The sequence below is a fragment of the Schistocerca americana genome, chromosome 2 (genome assembly GCF_021461395.2).
Source record: "Schistocerca americana isolate TAMUIC-IGC-003095 chromosome 2, iqSchAmer2.1, whole genome shotgun sequence".
Taxonomy (NCBI): Eukaryota; Metazoa; Arthropoda; class Insecta; order Orthoptera; family Acrididae; genus Schistocerca; species Schistocerca americana.
Genome location: NC_060120.1, coordinates 761,791,986 through 761,809,936, shown reverse-complemented (window position 1 = coordinate 761,809,936; position 17,951 = coordinate 761,791,986). Strand labels below are relative to the sequence as shown.

The following is a 17,951-nucleotide window of genomic DNA, read 5'->3' as shown; positions in this document are numbered from 1 at the left end:
AGACATTATTCCATTTAAAAGAGCATGTTTGCACAAAAAATATACTTTCTAAGTATTATTACAATCTCTTTATTTGCTAACAATACGAGCCGCTGACTACCAATCCATTCTGTGAAAATCGCACATCAATAGTACTTTCCATTTCCACAATATTTGCAATTCAAGTTTTAGGTGATTCACTCTGTATAATGATATGATTGATTAAATACCTCCACTTCAACATTAATCTTTCAGTTTGTGATCCGTGCAGAGGACTTCATGAAAAAATAACCGCAGGTCCTCTCGAACATTATACGAATACCAATAGCTTTGCCGAGATGCGTGTTTTCTTAACAAATGTCTGCTCCGGGTGCGAGTACACGGTGCTACATAACATACTTTAAAGAACATTTTTAGCAGTCTAAAGAATGAGTGAGCGCTTATATAATGATCAGGGTTACTACGAATAAGAAATGAGAACACTTCAATAGTAAATTTCTTTACCTTGGAGTTACTCTTTTGAAAATAACGGACTATTTCAGCCTGTGCCATTTGTCGTGATAATATATTACTATATTCAGTGTGACAATAACATTTAGTGAAGCAGTCGAAGAAAAATAATTGCGTCCAATTCGCTCAATGGCTGACGAAAGAAGAAGTGCAGAAGTACAAGAAAAAGAATGAAAGTCGCCTAAAACAGATGATGGACGAAATTCCATCAGAATGTCTTTATGTAAGCGTTTACTCTCTCTGCTAATAACTAGAGCACTCAATATAAATATCAGCTGTACTTAATCAAAACGCTGTAGTAGGTAACTTTTAGACGCCCAAACTGAGAAAAAGAGCCCAGTAATCATGGGCTCTAAAATGCATACCTTAGGGGCTGTTACCACCTGTTCATCTTCGCTACTGTGAAACACATTTCTTCTACTGAACAAGTTCTCATAACTCATATCCATTATAGAGCCCATGATTACTATACTTTTTACCTTGCTTTGGTCCCTGAAAGTCGCCTGTCTATCCTACAATCTTAGCAACAACAGTACCAGTACGTTCCATTGTCAGAGGTATTGGAATGGTTTCCGCTTATAACATTCGGCTCGGTCGCTTCTGGAGCAAATTCCCTTACTGATGTAAATCGATATATTTACCGTTCTCCATCATCCGTGAAAGTTTGTATCATCATCACGGAATCATCCTGCATAAAGGTAAACACATCCATGTAGGTCAGTAAAAGTCTCCCGCTTCCTTCCTCGCAGCCGGCCAGAGTGGCCGAGCGGTTCTAGGCGCTACAGTCTGGAACCGCGCGACCGCTACGCTCGCAGGTTCGAATCTTGCCTCGGGCATGGGTGTGTGTGATGTCCTTAGGTTAGTTAGGTTTAAGTAGTTCTAAGTTCTGGGGGACTGATGACCTCAGAAGTTAAGTCCCATAGTGCTCAGAGCCATTTTTTCCTTCCTCGTAACCCAATGCTTTATCAATTTTACTTCAGCATAATGAAGTACAGAACATCAGTATCGATAATTTTCTAACAAATTATTGTTTGGGGCCCATATATGGAGAACTAAATTACAAAGATTGGAGATGACATGTTGAAAAGAATGAAAAACACCGATAAGCTTAAATGTAAAAAAATTCTGTATCTGGTAACAAGGTCAATTCTTCATAGCCGGCCGCTGTGACCGAGCGGTTCTAGGCGCTTCAGTCCGGAACCGCGCTGTTGCTACGGTCGCAGGTTCGAATCCTGCCTCGGACATGGATGTGTGTCATGCCCTTAGGTTAGTTAGGTTTAGGTAGATCTAAGTCTAGGGGGCTGATGACCTCCGATGTGAAGTCCCATAGTGCTCAGAGCCAATTCTTCACACTGAAGCCAGTGAGCAATTAACCCGGAAACAGCTCATTTTTGGAGCCATATTTACTGGAACCTTTTTTGCATCTATTATCGAATACTTTCACACGTGTATATTTTACGCTATTAATTATGATATTCTCTGTACTCACATCGTAGCAACCATACGAGATACGCGAAAGCATAAACTACATTCTAAAGAGCCTATTACGCTGAACAGTAACACTTTTTACGCCCATAAAAACTAAAATTAAATGTGATTCATTAGTACGAACTAAAAAGTAACTAAAAATTTTGTATAATTAGTAACCATTTAACCAAAGGTGACATAATGGGGATTAAATTGACAGAGAAGAGAAGTCCATGAGCGGCATCAGTTGAAATACCTACCTTTGTTGGCAACATTATACAAGGTGTTTATAAATGAATATCAGGGTTTTAACGCTTTATAATATTTATTACATTAAACTTACAGTTATAAATGATATGTCAAATGACAGAGCAACTCAAACAGTTTTACCAAGAACATTATAAATGTTCAATGTGAGCACCATTTGTCACACGGCACACATCAAATCTGTAGCCCAAGCGCTGGATAGGCCGCAAGGGGCCCACTGACAGGGCATGCTTTGCATGGCCTCCACGTTCACTCGACCTAACACAATGCGATTTTTTCCTCTGGGGCTTCATCAAGGATCGTGTGTATGTTCCTCCGCTACCAGCAGAGCTCCCAAAATTAAGAAATTGGATTGAAACAGCTGTTGCTACAATCGCCTAAGACACACTTATCAACGTTTGGGAAGAACTCAGCTATAGACTTGATGAGTACCATGTGACAAATGGTGCTCACTTGGACATTTATAAGGTTCTTGGTAAAACTGTTTGAGTTGCTCTTTCATTTGACGTATCATTTGTAACTGTAAGTTTAATGTAATAAATATTATAAAGCGTTACATCCCCGATATTCGTTTATAAACACCCTGTATTTCGCCGTTACAAGGCAGTAACATGGAAACCTAATCAAAAGCGAGTTTAATTTATGAAACGTGACAGCTACATAAATAGGAATGCAGCAGTGCTGGAAAATCAATACGTACTATCATTATAATACATGTTTTATATGATATACTTGGTTGTTTTGAGCTGATTACTGTTGTCGTAATTAAAGTCTCCCATAATTTAAATTTTATTATAATTATGAGATGACTTATTACACCAGCCTGAAGGTGAGGTAATTTTTCGTAAGAATTGTATGAGACTGATTATTAATTTAAAAAATTGTGCTCTATTAATGAAATAGTAAAAATATGTAATCTTGATATTGACCCTTATGAAATTACGATACCAAAAAGTCAGAAAGGTACTTGTCATTAAAATGATTTTTACACAACATAATAGCTACGTGACGCTACACAAATCCATCGTATAACGTACTGTACTAAGATTTGCCCGCAGTAGACGAACCTGTGATCGTTTTTGCAGCGCAAAACTCGATTGTATCGGTTCCCACTTACAGAATTCTCTCATGTGTACCCTCAGCACTTGTAAAGCATTTCAGTGTTACATCATAGTTTGGGTTTTCATTTCGTGGTTTTTCGTACTTTGCCGATTAGTTGAACTTGTAACGTTTCCAATAGTATTTAACGATCAGATGTTCGAATTTTTCCTGTGTTATTATTTGTGACTTGATGAACGGTTGGGAACTGCATTTATTTGCAGTTGGTGGACCAGTCGGAAGTTGTACCTGTGTCTGCCACAGTGGGGTATAGAGCGGCTGCAGTTACAGAATTTGGCACGGAAGGGGCTATTCCAGCGACATAAAATTGTTGAGTTTGTTCGAAATCCAGACATAAATTAATTGCACAACTATTGCATATCAGGTTTGTAGAATTAAACTATTTTTTTATGTTTATAGCCATATAATTGTCATTTCAGGTATTGTTGAGCAGCGACTTTCGTTTTGTTAAAATATGGCAACCTAATATTTGTAAAGAAAGCTGTGAATTGCAACGTCTATTCTTGACTACTGAATCCCAATGTTCTCATGTCTGTGTTTTAATCTGAGCTCTACGACCGAAGCAAAGGTTTCCGGAACATGCTCATACTGTGCTCAATTTTACCTGTATCATAGTGGCGAACTCTGTGTGAGTCACTCCCATCGCAGTGATATCACGGTAAATTTTTGACGGGATATTCGTGAGAAGATAATTGTGTTAAACAAGAAGCCGTTAATTGTATTCGCTTTTTAGTTACGAAATTATTATCAAGCACAGTTTTTCGGCACCAGTTGATAATGTACAGAGCTAGTGGCGATTGCACTGCCTTTGTCAGTTATAAATATTAAACACTTCGGCGAACATTGAAGTGCTCGTAGTACTTTCCACTGTACAATCATGTAACTCGCACCTTTTATGCACCCTTAATATGATTTTTAAAATCGTTAATTTTTGTCGGTTCTGCGGACATACTCCCGACCGTGACCACAGACCATTCCCTGTTGTCTCTCGGATCTACGTATCTCCCTCTTCACTGAGCGAGGTGGCACAGTGGCTAGCACACTGGACTCGCATTCGGGAGGTCGACGGTTCAATCCCGCGTCCGGCCATCCTGATTTAGATTTTCCGTGATTTCCCTAAATCGCTCCAGGCAAATGCTGAGATGGTTCCTTTGAAAGGGGACGGCCGACTTCCTTCCCTAATCCGATGAGACCGATGACCTCGCTGTCTGGTATCCTCCCCCAAACAACCCAACCCAACCCTCCCCCTCTTCAGTTTCTCTATTACCGACGCCACCCTTGGACTACCACCCTGTCATTCCTTTGGTACGGTGTGTCCACCTGACTGCCATGCCGTCATCACGCGAACACCAAGCAATTGTTCACAGTAGCAAAACCCATATTTCTTCTATGACAGCCTGATGAATTGTGGATGAAGCCCGACCAACAGACATTACATCCATTGAGCGAAAATAATAGTGCATTGAGAATGGCTGGCTTCTAGCCGTAATCTAGATCTGCACAACAAAATTTAAAAAGGATGACTGATCGCTGCAATCTATAGTTTACAAGGCAATATAACAGTCGCTGAGTGCAACAGCTTTCTGGATGGAAGGCAACCTGATGAACACTATACGTTTTCGAACTATTCCTTTCCTTGTAGTACATTTGGAACCAAAGAGTTAAATCGAACTGGCTCTGAGTCCAGGCTCAAATTCAAATTTAATATGTCTATTAAGATTATTAATATGTGTGTTAATAAATATGTGAGGTGCCATCTGACGTGTTTAAATATATGGTCACCTTATATCGGATTTTATTTATGATTCAACGAACAGTTACGACTTGTATTTACTCTTTGAACAATAAATTATTTTGAGTATCAGCGCTCAGGATGCAGAAATTTTACGGTATTGTTTTCACTATAAGGGGACTCACTAGTCAGTGGATGAACAAACATTTTTTAAGCACACTTGAGGCAGGACTTTGCTGATTATACCGAGATAGTGTCTAATTCACGCTCAAAGTTTGCATTTGTGAATAATACCTGCGATATTTGTTGAAATAAGCAGTTCCATTATTGCAACCATGTTAGCTACAATGATCTGTAGTAGCTTGTCCCATTATCACCCTAGCATTCATTTATTACGCATTTCCAGGATATGATGCAGTCATTTTGTGTACTGAACTACGGTTATATACGACCACCCTCCAACACAACGAAGCGCTAAAAATCGTTTGTATGGTTGAATTTTAGCTAAATCGGCGATATTCGAGCCGTATTTTTAATACATTTTACCATATTCACAACAGCAGTCACGCCGTCCTCTTCTTCTATATACTTCACTTTCTTGTAGCAAATTTCGAGAAACAAAGCTCTGATGTTGACCATTCTCTGTGTGTGCAGGTGTCATGAGGTCGAGCTGAGCCGCTGGCAGGTGGACGGGTTCCGCTACACTGCTACTGTGCTGACAGATCGGTGAGTGCCCGGAGCATGCAATATAAGTTGAAAGGTTACTATAATGTTTGCATTGTGATTGATCAAATTTATGTACGCTAAATAAAATATCCAATGTGCAACTAAGTAGGTTAATGAAGCTGGATTCTACTGAGTAATAATTCGTACAATGCACAAATAAGGACACATCACTGACGGCAAATTATAAACATATTAATTCGTCATTTGAACAAAGGTGACTTGAAAAAATGTACTTCCTGTGACCACCGGATCCACTGCTCGTCGAGTTCCCTTTTGAAACTGAAAATCACAGTTGATAAAAAGAAATTAGCTACTAGTGTAAGACATCGAGAGTGGAAAGGACAGTTACATAGCCAGATTGATAGTACCGCCTGTTATAGGCTTATGAAAGCCTGCAACAGATGGTAAGTGCGGAAAACAAGAATAAATTTGCAGGAAAAGTTATTCATTATTGAACGAGATCTGTTTTCGTTTCCTGTGTTTAGTCATTTTATTTACTTATTTTATTTATTTATTTGTTGAGTCATAAATCTTCTTACTGGTTCGATGTGGTTCGCCACCAAGTCCCACTGTTTGTTGGATGAATTTCGATCTCTGTCTTTCCCTGCAGTTTTTACCCACTACAGCTCCCTCTAGTACCAATGACGTTATTTCCTCATTTCTTATCCCATGTCCTATCATCCTGTTCCTTCGTCTTTTCCGTGTTTTCCGTACTTTCCTTCTTTCACCGATTATGCAGAGAACCACCTCATTCTTTTCAGTCTGATAATTTTCAACGTTATTGTGTAGCGCCGCATCTCAAACGTTTCGATTCTCTTCTATTCCGGTTATCCCATTTCCATGATTCACTATCATACAATGCTGCGCTCCAAACGCACATGTTCAAAGCGTTCTTCTTCAAATACAGACCTGAGTTTACTATCAGTAGACTTCTCTATCACAGGATTGCCCTGTTAGCCTGGCTAGTCTGCTTTTTACGTTCCCCTTGTTTTGTCTGTCATGGGTTATTTTGCTTCCAAGGTAGCAGAATTCCTTAACTTCCTCGTGATCACCAATATTCATGTTAAGCTTCTACCTATTCTCATTTCTGCTGCTTCCCTTTACTTTTGTCTTTAGCGGTTTACTCGCAAACTATATTCTGTATTCATTACATTGTTCATTCTATTCAACAGATACGATAATTCACTTCAACTTCATTGGAGACTACAAGGTCAACAGCAAATCTTATCGCTGACATACTTTCACTGCGAATTTTATTCACACTCATCAATTTCTCTTTTATTTCCGCCAATATTTCTTGGATGTACAGATTAAACAGCAGGGGCGAAAGACTGTATCCCTGCATTGCACCTTTTATTCGTCTTTAACGTTTTGTAAACAAGACTGTCATATAAGGTAGACTCGCTAGTTAATAATATACAAAATCCATCAAGAGAATGCGAAAGTCCACTAGTAATGGAGGTAACAGTGCACATTATTCAAGCAAGGAGATCAAGGAAATAATTGTAACGGCCATTTATATATTTACGGACTTCGTCCCACAGAGAAAGATGATCATCCAATATTTTCATAACACAAAGGTAATGCTCAACAGAAAGATTTAACAATTAACTTGTTTTCAGCTGAGAGGGGCTACGTAAGCATGACGGAGTAACGGATGACAAAGACTGTGAGAATGTCCTCGCCCACTTTGGTCCGAAACTCAAACCATTCGCAAAGCACTGAATTCCGATTCACACGAACCGTTCATAAAACGAATCAATTGACTACGTATGAAAGAGACACTCAAAGCAGAATGAAGGTAACGTTGAAAATTATGAAAGCAGTACCTCTCCTATACCCAATAGCATCGTGTGATCTCTCTAATGAAAGTTTCGTTGTGCAACTTTCCATCTGCCCTCTACCACGAAATACTATCAGCTTCGCTAAATGCTAAATCAAAATGCACCTTCTCAAACTTTCCCTGCCAAAGCAATGACTCGTTGTCCCTTCAGGGAACTCAGTGATACATTACTGTCTCTCTGCCGTGTGTCAGTCCAAAGAATAGATCGCAAAGTTTTCAACCGAGTCACACAGGCGCACATCTTTGGACATGTAGTCGCCTATATCAACTTGAGTTAAGCAATTAAAGGAGACAAAATAGAAACCAAATTTCATTTGAGATGAAGATTGCTGTCTGCTGAACAAGTTTCTCCGTCCTCTTCTTTCCTACTACTCACAAAGTCCTTGTTAGTGTTGTTAAATCCTAATCCGAATTCTGTATTAAGTTCAGAATCACAGATACACAAAACCAGTACACAAATCCTTTATTTTTTGCTATAACCTGCTGCATGTTAACCACTCTCCAGAAAACTGCACCGGCTGAAAATCTGCTAAGCTGCAGGTGATAACGGTATTCGAATAAAAACAACTGCGTCGTACAACTCCAAAAGATTATGTATTCTTACATTTTAGTCCTGGCAATCATACATACATTTTAGGTGAAGAAATGGCTTGTTTTCTATAATGCAAGCGCATGTTTGTTTTTACACAGAAGCAGGCTCACAGTCCAACCAGGAATATATCTTTTGTTTCTTATTTCTTCAATTTTCCCAATTGTCTGGCAAGAAGTATGAAATTCGAGAGAGCTGCCCCATCGACTGAAACAGCAAAACAGTAGCAAAGTGCAGACACGTCACTGAAGCGAATCTAGACTCACCCCCCACCCCACCCCACCCCACCCTTCCCCACCTATCACTGAGACCCTGATCTCACATGAATATGCTGTCCATTTCACTCAAGAAATCTTACTTTCCGCTTTGAGTTATTCTACTTTGAACCTTTGCAACAACAACAGTTTCAAGTAACGCCACGCACCCTTGTTTCCCCCCGCCCCAGCCACCATCCCTAAAAAGCTCTATAAAAGGTAGTTGGTTGCCATAGCAGACGGCGATTTCGTTTGAGGTTAGTCACAGTTTACCTCAAGAAGTACACAGTGGTGTGGTTACAAGAGGTATGCCTCTATGTATCAGAGCTGGAAATATGCCAGTTTCCTTTAACTTTCGAGATAAAAGGTCAAATTATATTACGTAGACAAATAAGGAATAAAACCGTAGCATAGATGTCACAGTGATTGCACTTCTTAACTTTCTGGGTAGGTCCAGCACACTTCATTTTAATCTTAGAGATGATGTGTTTATTGTAATGGATAAATGCGAAATGGAAGGAAGGAAAGACAGCGACTCAGACTGAAGCAGCCAGGTAGCCCAAAGAATACTTCTTATGTTACTGGGAATCTATATCCTGTAAGTGCTATTGACCAAGCGATGTGGTGCAGTGGTGGAATACTAGAATCGTATTCAGTAGGACCGCAGACACCCAGATTTAGTTTTATCCGGGATTTCCCTAAATTGCTTAAACTACACGATCGTATGGTTCCTTTGAGAACTCCGCAGCCTTGACGAACCCATGCTTGTGATCAGTCACCAAAGATCTCGCCGTCGAAAGGACGTGAAACACAAACCTTTCTCTCTTTTCTGTAGATACTTTTACTGTAGCATGCAACGGTTTCAAAAATATTAGTTATTTCCGTAATATGGATCCTCTGGAACTATATCTTTAATGGTTTTGTTTCCTCACTATTAGCCCCACATACTGTATCGTAGCTTTCAATCTATTCTCGATAGACAATGTGTCTATAGAATGAAATTTTCACTCTACAGCGGAGTGTGCGCTGGTATGAAACTACCTGGCAGATTAAAACGGTGTGCCGGACCGAGACTCGAACTCGGGACCTCTGCCTTTCGCGGGCAAGTGCTCTACCAACTGAGCTACCAAAGCACGCCTCACACCCCGTCCTCACAGCTTTAATACCGCCAGTACCTCGTCTCCTATCTTCCAAACTTCACAGAAGCTCTCCTGCGAACCTTGCAGAACTAGCACTCCTGGAAGAAAGGATATTGCGGAGAGATGGCTTAGCCACAGCCTGGGGGATGTTTCTAGAATGAAATTTTCACTCTACAGCGGAGTGTGCGCTGATATGAAACTTCCTAGCAGATTAAAACGGTGTGCCGGACCGAGACTCGAACTCGGGACCTTTGCCTTCCGCGGTCGAAGGTCCCGAGTTCGAGTCTCGGTCCGGCACACCGTTTTAATCTGCCAGGAAGTTTCAATGTGTCTATACTATAGACAATGTGTCTAATAGTATATTTTAAATACGGCAGTATGCCATCTTAGTCATTGTATAACATTAAAACATTTGATAATGGCAACTTAAAGCCGAAATTATGATCATGTAAATGTAACACTGCAAAAAAAAAAAAAATATGACTGTGACCCCACATTATGAAAAATTAATTTCTGAAAGTGTTTCGCGTAACAACCTCGAAGACAAAATAAGAGAAATTAGGGCTCTATTGTAAGCTTATAGACCGTAGTTTTTCCCTCGCTTCATTTGTGAGTGGGACAGGAAAGTGAATGATACGGTACTCAAGGCCAAACACTATATGTTGTCTTACGGGTGGTGTATGTAAGGAGAATGTATGTATCTAAAACAAAGAACAGGTCTATACGTGGAGAGGCGCTGAATGAAACGCGTTTGGCTATCAAGAGGACAATGATGGAAGCCGTCAATGACTACTGTAACGTAAAGCTGTCGAAAGACTCTTCACAAAACCCATAGAAAAGACCTGTTAGTTGCACTAAACTTAGTTCAGTCAGGCACGAAAGAGACAGGAACTGAAACTGAGAGTAGCAAAGCAAACGCAGAAAAGCTTAATTCTTTTTTCAAATGCACCGTTACAAAGAAAACCCCACGAGTACTGCCCCAATGTAATTCTCGTATCACATAAATAATGAGTGAAATAGATATTAGTGTCAGTGGCATTGAGAAGCAGCTGAAATCGTTAAACTGAACAAACACCCAGGGCCCGATGGAATCCCTATCAGATTCTATACCCAATCTGCGACTGAGTTACTCCCTCTGTTTACTGTAATCTACCAGAGATCGCTCGAACACAGAACCGTGGTCGGTAGCTGAAATGAAACCACACGTCACACTCGTTTAAAACAAGGGCAGCAGAAGTGATCCACAAAACAATCATCAATATCCTAAAACGATGCTCTGAGTCTAAACGTAATCAAGTATCTCAAACAGAATGAGGTCCTCCGTGCCAGCCAGCATGGATTTCTAAAACATGAATCATGTGAAATCCAGCTCACACTTTTCTCACATGACGCATTGAAAGCCATGAATCAAGACAGTCAGGCAGATGCAGTATTTCTCGTTTTCTGAAAATAATTTGATTCAATATTACACTTACGCTTGTTATCAAAAGAACGATTGTATGGCGAATCAAAGAGAAATTTGTGACTGGACTGAGAATTTTTGGTAGGGAGCATGCAGCAAGTTAACCTCGATGGAGACTCATTAACAGATGTAGAAGTAACTTCAGGTGTGCCTCAAGAAAGTGTTTTGGGTCCCTGGAAGTTTTATATTAATGACGTTGTGGACAATATTAATACTAACCTCAGAATTTTCACAGAGGATACAGTTATCTATAATGAAGTGCAGTCTGAAAGAAGCTGCAAAAATATTCAGTTAGATCTTGATAAGATTCCAAAGTGGTCCAAAGTTTAACAGCCTGCTTTAAACGTTCATTAGAGTAACTTCGTGCACTTTACAATGAGGAAAAACGTAGTACCCTCTGATATACATCAGCGAGCCACAATTGGAATCGTAAACATTCAGATATCTGTGTGTAACACTTAGCAGGGACCTGAAGTGGAACGATCACACAGGCTCAGTTATGGGTAAAGCAAGTAGCACACTTCGGTTTATTGGTAGAAATTGGACAAAGACAATGTCTGCAAAAGAGACTGCTTACAAATCACTCGTCCAACCCTTCCTAGAATATTGCTCAAGCGTGTGCGATCCATATCAAGTAGAACTAACAGGGGATATTAAATGTACACGGAGAACGGCAGCACGAATTGTCACGTATTTGTTAGACCCTCGGGAGAGTGTTACAGAGATGTTGAAAGAAGACAGACGTAAACCAATCCCAAAAAATCTACTTATCATGTTTCACGGACTGACTTTAAATAATAAATCTAGAATATACTACGGATTCCTACATATCACAGCAGTTAAACGGCATTCTTCCCGCGCTCCATATGTGAATCAAAGAGGAAAAGCCCTAATAACTGGTACGATAGGACTTACTCTCTGCATTGCACTCCACTGTGGTTTGCAGAGTGTGGGTGTAGTGTAGACGTAGATACATATCTTCCCTACGAAAGTGGATTTCAACCGGAGTCAAATTTTTCTTCCTTTACGACGAACATCAGTTGTCAATTGCTGAAATACAATATGGTTTTTAATACTATATTTAGTATGTGTTTATTCGTGAACGTGTGAAAGCATTTGTTCAATGTGAGACCTGAGTCGCTGAAAGTGTTACCTGGCTGAATTCCCGGAAGTTATTTGAACATTTGTTCAATGTTTCCGTGAGTTCTAATTTGGTTGCTCTGGTTGCTCTGAAGAGTGCATCGCTCTTCACAAGGAAGTACTGGTGCTGAGCGGTATAAATGTACAGAACACAGATCTCTCCTGAATTACTGCAGTCTGCCTAATCAAATGAGTCTGGCTACTTTTTTAAGAGTTCTCTCGGAATCACTGGCGAGAGCCTGGGTGCAAAGCTAATTTAAAACGTAACTACTCTAACAAAATTCACTCGCTGTGAATAATATGCTAGACTGAGCAACGTAATTGCTGCGCCGCTCCGAAAGGGAATACTTTAATTGTGCAATTCTGCCGAGTATTTCGGGCTACGGACTTCCATTTGCCGCGCAACGTCACACAGTTCTTATTATGTTGTTATAAAGCTCACAATAATTACTTTCTGCCACTCTCTTTCGTAGTTTATCTTTTGACCCTTAGCTGTGGATGGAAGACCTGTATCATAAAACGTCATCTTTCGAAATCAAAAAAATATTTCTCCTGAATTGAACTTCGTATCTATCCTCAACGCAACTTCCTTCTTTTTTATTAAAGTGTTGCTACTTAGTATAAACATCTAGTGAATAAAACACGTCTATGATAATAATAAAAGTAAAAACAACCAGAGATAACTTAGTGCGGAACAGAAAACTTAAAACTACGCAATTATCTCGGGAACTGGAAAAGAAGCGTAATAGGTAGAACAATTGTCCTATGGCATCTGACATCAAGGGGCGACTCAGAATTTAAGAGAGGCACAAAACGACATCTTAGTTCTATCCTAAAATGTAGCAATTCAATTTTCTTCGGTAACAGAAGGAACACGAATCGTGTTCGCATCAAAATGTGCCCCTTTCACCATTTTTCATAACCGACAGATGAGTCAACATTAAGGTACAAATTGCCAGTAACAGTACATTCCCCGTACCACATTACGGTAATCTATGACTGATCACAAAACAATCTTTAGCGATGTATCGAGAGAGACGGTGACTTCGTGACATAGTTTTTCTTTCAGGCGACAATGGAAATGATGCAAAAGTTGACTCCTACTTCAGCAGAAAAATCAAATGTCATTTGAGAACGCAACTACAAATTCCTATGTGGGTTAATTAGTTAATTTAGTCATTTTTCTACACTCGCATCTCACGCCACATATTTAACTACGTTGTTCTGGCGATTGTTCCGAGCAGATATTTTGAATAACTATTTCGTCCGTAATGGACTGCATTGTGTGCGCTGCTACTTAGAGTCAAGTATTACGAAATGGATTCGCATTTCGTGAATCTGTATTGAAGTCACCTGTTTGCGGCACATGAAAATTTGCGCCGGACCGGGGCTCGAACCAGGATTTCCCGCTTATTGCGAGCGATCGCACTAACCACTTCGGCTATCCTAGTGCGCCTCCAGGAGTGATTCAGACTTCAGCTTCCGCTCGCACACTTCGTGATTTCCGCGTTCTGGAGGCGTGTTCGGATAGCCGAAATTTTTAAGGCGATCACTCGCGATAATTGGCAAATCCGGAGTCGAGTCCCGAGCCGGCATAAATTTTCCAGGTGCCAATCCAAATTCGCGAAATGCGAATTCATTTCATAGTACTTTGCTGTAATCATCATAGCAGTGTCTGCTCCTTCATATTTGCACTCATGTCTGAACGACATTGTGATTTGAAGATACAGAAACTGTATAAACACAAATATTGTAACCATCAATAATATTACAGCAAAAATCTTGAACAAATAGCTTTGGTCATCGACACCGATTTAGTACAACCACTACGCACTTCACTTCTGATTTCATCGTCATCAGGTGATAAGTTACGTTCATTACAATCTTTTTGTGATTACTGAACTGCACATCAAGTGACAGCAAACATGTATATACACATTAGAAGAATATTGAATAGACAGAAAAACGAGGACACTCATACAACTGACCCTTATAGACACCAAATCCAAAATAAAATTTATGAGAGAAATCTCAGACCCATTCGAGATGCATACAGGGGTCAGATAAAGAGATGGTCTCTCACCACTTTTATTTAACACTGTCTTGGTCAAAATTATCAAACAATGCGAAGGAAAAGTAAAATGAATTCAGTAAGGAAGAACTTTTGCAAACAAGACGATTATAAAATGCTTGGCATCTGCAGATGGCATTGCACTACCCAGCAACAATAGATAAGAAGCAATGTAATGCTTACATGAACTCTCTGACAAAACAGGTCTACAGATATCGTATGAGAAAACGCAATACAAAGAAAGAAAGAACAACGAAACCAAGCCATGTACAGAAAATACGGAAAGGTTAACAGAGTGGAAAAATTCAAATACCTCGGGGAATGTATACTGATAGAAGGATTAAACAAGGCATCCAATATACAAAGAACAGAAAAGCTTCAGAAACTGTACTGACATGGGCGCACTATAATAAAAGAAGTATTTCAAGACAGGCTGAACTCAGCCACTATAGTAGAGTTGTGCTACCAGAAGCACACTACGCATCAGACCACAATATGAGCGTCAGGCATCACAAAGACAGAAAAAATAGAACGTAAAATCCCCAGAATATTTTTTGGAGCAGTACACAGAAATGTCATATGGATGAAGATATCAATCAAAGAATTACATGAACGCCGACTAAAGTGATATTGACACATGCATAGAATGAACAACAACAGACTCACCAACAGGATTTTTGATGCAGTAAACAGTGGAATCAAAAAGCCAACTTCATTCAAGAAATAGAAGAATACTTAAAGCAATAAATGAGAGAGACAGATTCAGAAACAAAATTGTGAAAACGAAATCTGAAATTAATAAAAACGAAGGAAACAAGCAAAATTTGGGCAGAGCAAAGGAAACAGGAACACAGCCAAAGAATGAAGAGGTTTTGGGAAGAGAAAACGAAGAGAAAAAAAAGGAAAAAATGAATAGTCATATGACATTCAAGAAACCACCATCCTGGAGGCAAAAATGTGTAATAATAATAATAATAAAAATATATGTGTATGTGTGCGCGGCACAGTTTTATTTATTTTAATATTGTATTTCTATGTCAGTCACCACTGTAAGATGACATATGACCTCGAGAACGAATTTCTAATTTTGCAGCGCACAGTGCGCGCTGTTTTGAAATTTCCTGGCGGATTAAAACTTTGTGCCGTTCGGAGATTCCCTTTGCGGGCAATTTTCTTTCCAGTCAGCTACAAAGGCAGGATTTACGATCCGCTGTTACAGTTTCGCAGCATCTCTCATCTGCGCGCCAAACTTCAGAGAAGCTCCCAGGGGCACCTTAACGGGATTCGCATCCCTGCAAGAATGTTGAGAGCGCATCGTGCGGAAGTTACGGTTACGGATTCGAGTCGAGTTGCAGCACACAATGTACTCTGTCGTTAGGTTTCGATATGTAAAAATTTTTTGTGCATTTATAACAGTATTGTATTGTGTGCGACTTTCCATTTGATGATATTGTCGTGCTCATCGAAACGGGTAGTCGGTGTAAAACAGTCGTGACAGACGAAAAATTCTAGCTTCGAACATCCTGAAATCGTGTGTGGTGTCAGGCTTAAGAAGTCTATATACATCTTACACTGCTGTTTCCTGGGAGAAAAAGTCCTGGAGCTTGTTCAGATCATGTCACAAAACAGTCCAAATACTGGCGCCGCTTTTATTTTCTCAAGATTAGTCAGTTTCCATAGATTTTCAATCGACAGCTTTCCGGTGTAATGCTGATTCCTGGTTTACATTTATAACTCATCAATCACACAGTCTTTAGGAATGTGGGCACCACTATGTCCCCAGTCCTTCCCCACCGCAACCAGTAACCCGGCCTCCTGCGCCAAAGTGGAAGCGGCCACTGAGTGTAACCACCCCGGCCGTGTCGTCTTGGCACGCCACGGTCGCTGACCCAGTAACCCGCCCACAATGACACGTGTAGCTCCGCGTCGCTTAACGCCCTCATTTAGTAACCTCAACGCGTCCCCACTCGTTCATTCATCTACTGCCATTTCGTAACACCAGAGCCAGCGCGTGCGGTAACCACGTGTGTGCCTGGGGAGGGAGCAGGAATTCGTGTCAATCGTCTCTCCTCGTAATGGATCCTAGTTTTTGGTAATCTATAGTTGCAAGGACGAACTTAAATAGCCTTAATATAAATTTGCTTGCCTAACTGGGTGTTAAGAGCAAATTTGATAATAACAATAGTATTCAAAGATGTGCAGCGGATCGTCCAAGATGGTTCATAATTCGTCGTACGGGCTACCCGTCTTTCTGAAAGAATGCGCTGCAAGAGCAGTAGTTCTACGTGAATGAAACCCACAAGGGTGAGGGGGTGCTAACATATCCAGAGAAAAGCAAGCGCGATGAGGCAACGGCTGTGAAACACGTATATGTTTACTGTCTCTGCTAACGTGCTCAAGGTTTTTTACTAGCGTGTGGTACCCTGAATATAGGACATATTCACAACATAGGGAAACATGAAAATAAACCTTGTAGTGTGCATTTATCATGAGCTGTTGGCTTGCCTGTATTGTTCTTGTTCCGCCTGATACGAAACAAGTGAGGCTGAATTACGAAATGAAAATGGACATCACATATAACTGGAGGAAGAAGCATAGTAAATGAGTGTAAAACACACACGTACTGACCGAAGACATTTATCACTTGGCCGTGAAATACTGGGGGATAGATCATGGTTACGACAAGAGCAAACAAAAATAAAAGAAATTATATCAGCGAATTACATGAAGCTGCATCAAAGTATTGTATTTCAAAACAAGTGGTGTTTAGCTATGCTCAGCGTATAGGCCGGAAGACCAGACAATGTCTTGCACTATCACGGCGAAATAAAGTACATGAACTATAAAGTTCGCAAAAGATCCATGAACAGCCGGTACGGTAGTACAGAGTGGCATCCGGCACGGTAGCTCAGCGTGTTCGGTCAGAGGGTTAGGTACTATCTGCAACAAAAAAACTGAGTGAATGGATCAACGAAGAGCCTAAATGGGTGTCATCGGACGTCCACCTCGATCCAATTCAACGAACAATATAGAATAGGGCAAAAAAAAAAAAAAAAAAAAAAAAAGCTTGGTCAGAGGGTTTCCTGCACTCTGAAAAAAAAAAAAAAAAAAAAAAAACTGAGTGAAAGGCTAAACGATGAACTTGAACGGGTGTCTTGTGACGTCGTCTGTGACCAAACGGATCGATCGAAAACGGAGAAAATGATCAATTTTTAAAAAAATGAAGTGTCCATATAATTTGGGTGTTTGTAGTGATACATGAACAGATAGGAATTTAGCCTAGGAAACGATGATGCACACGGATCGCGAGCAAAATAGATTAGTTTTCTGTTCAGTACGTGCCTATTTGACTCTGTATGCTAGAGAATTTTGACTCCGTCAGAAACGGGAACAGAATGCAGAATGTGTTCCGCTAGACCAAGAAGAAGCAACAGCTGAATGAGGCCACAGCGTAGCACTGTCTCTTCAGCAGACAGTGTTCAGTGTGCCCATGCTCAGGGAGGAAGAAACTAACAACTGCAGTCTATTACAACATGTGGGTGTGACAGTTGAAATGGACCACTTTCAACGGTGATTAGATAAAGAAGTGAGAGGTGTCTACACCAAAGCCTATATCCCTTCTTAGGCCAACTTCTAACAGAATCTAAATAGAT

General features: G+C 40.2%; 1 protein-coding gene across 1 annotated transcript in view; it reads left to right on the top strand.

Annotated features, from left to right (window-relative positions):
• The window catches only part of LOC124594407 (ubiquitin-conjugating enzyme E2Q-like protein CG4502), a 613,036-nt gene that overhangs the window by 372,617 nt on the left and 222,468 nt on the right, over positions 1 to 17,951 (top strand). Inside the window, exon 3 of the mRNA XM_047132777.1 lies at positions 5,729 to 5,800. The gene's annotated coding sequence lies outside the window, so the exon portion shown is untranslated. The remainder of the gene's footprint in view (positions 1 to 5,728; positions 5,801 to 17,951) is intronic.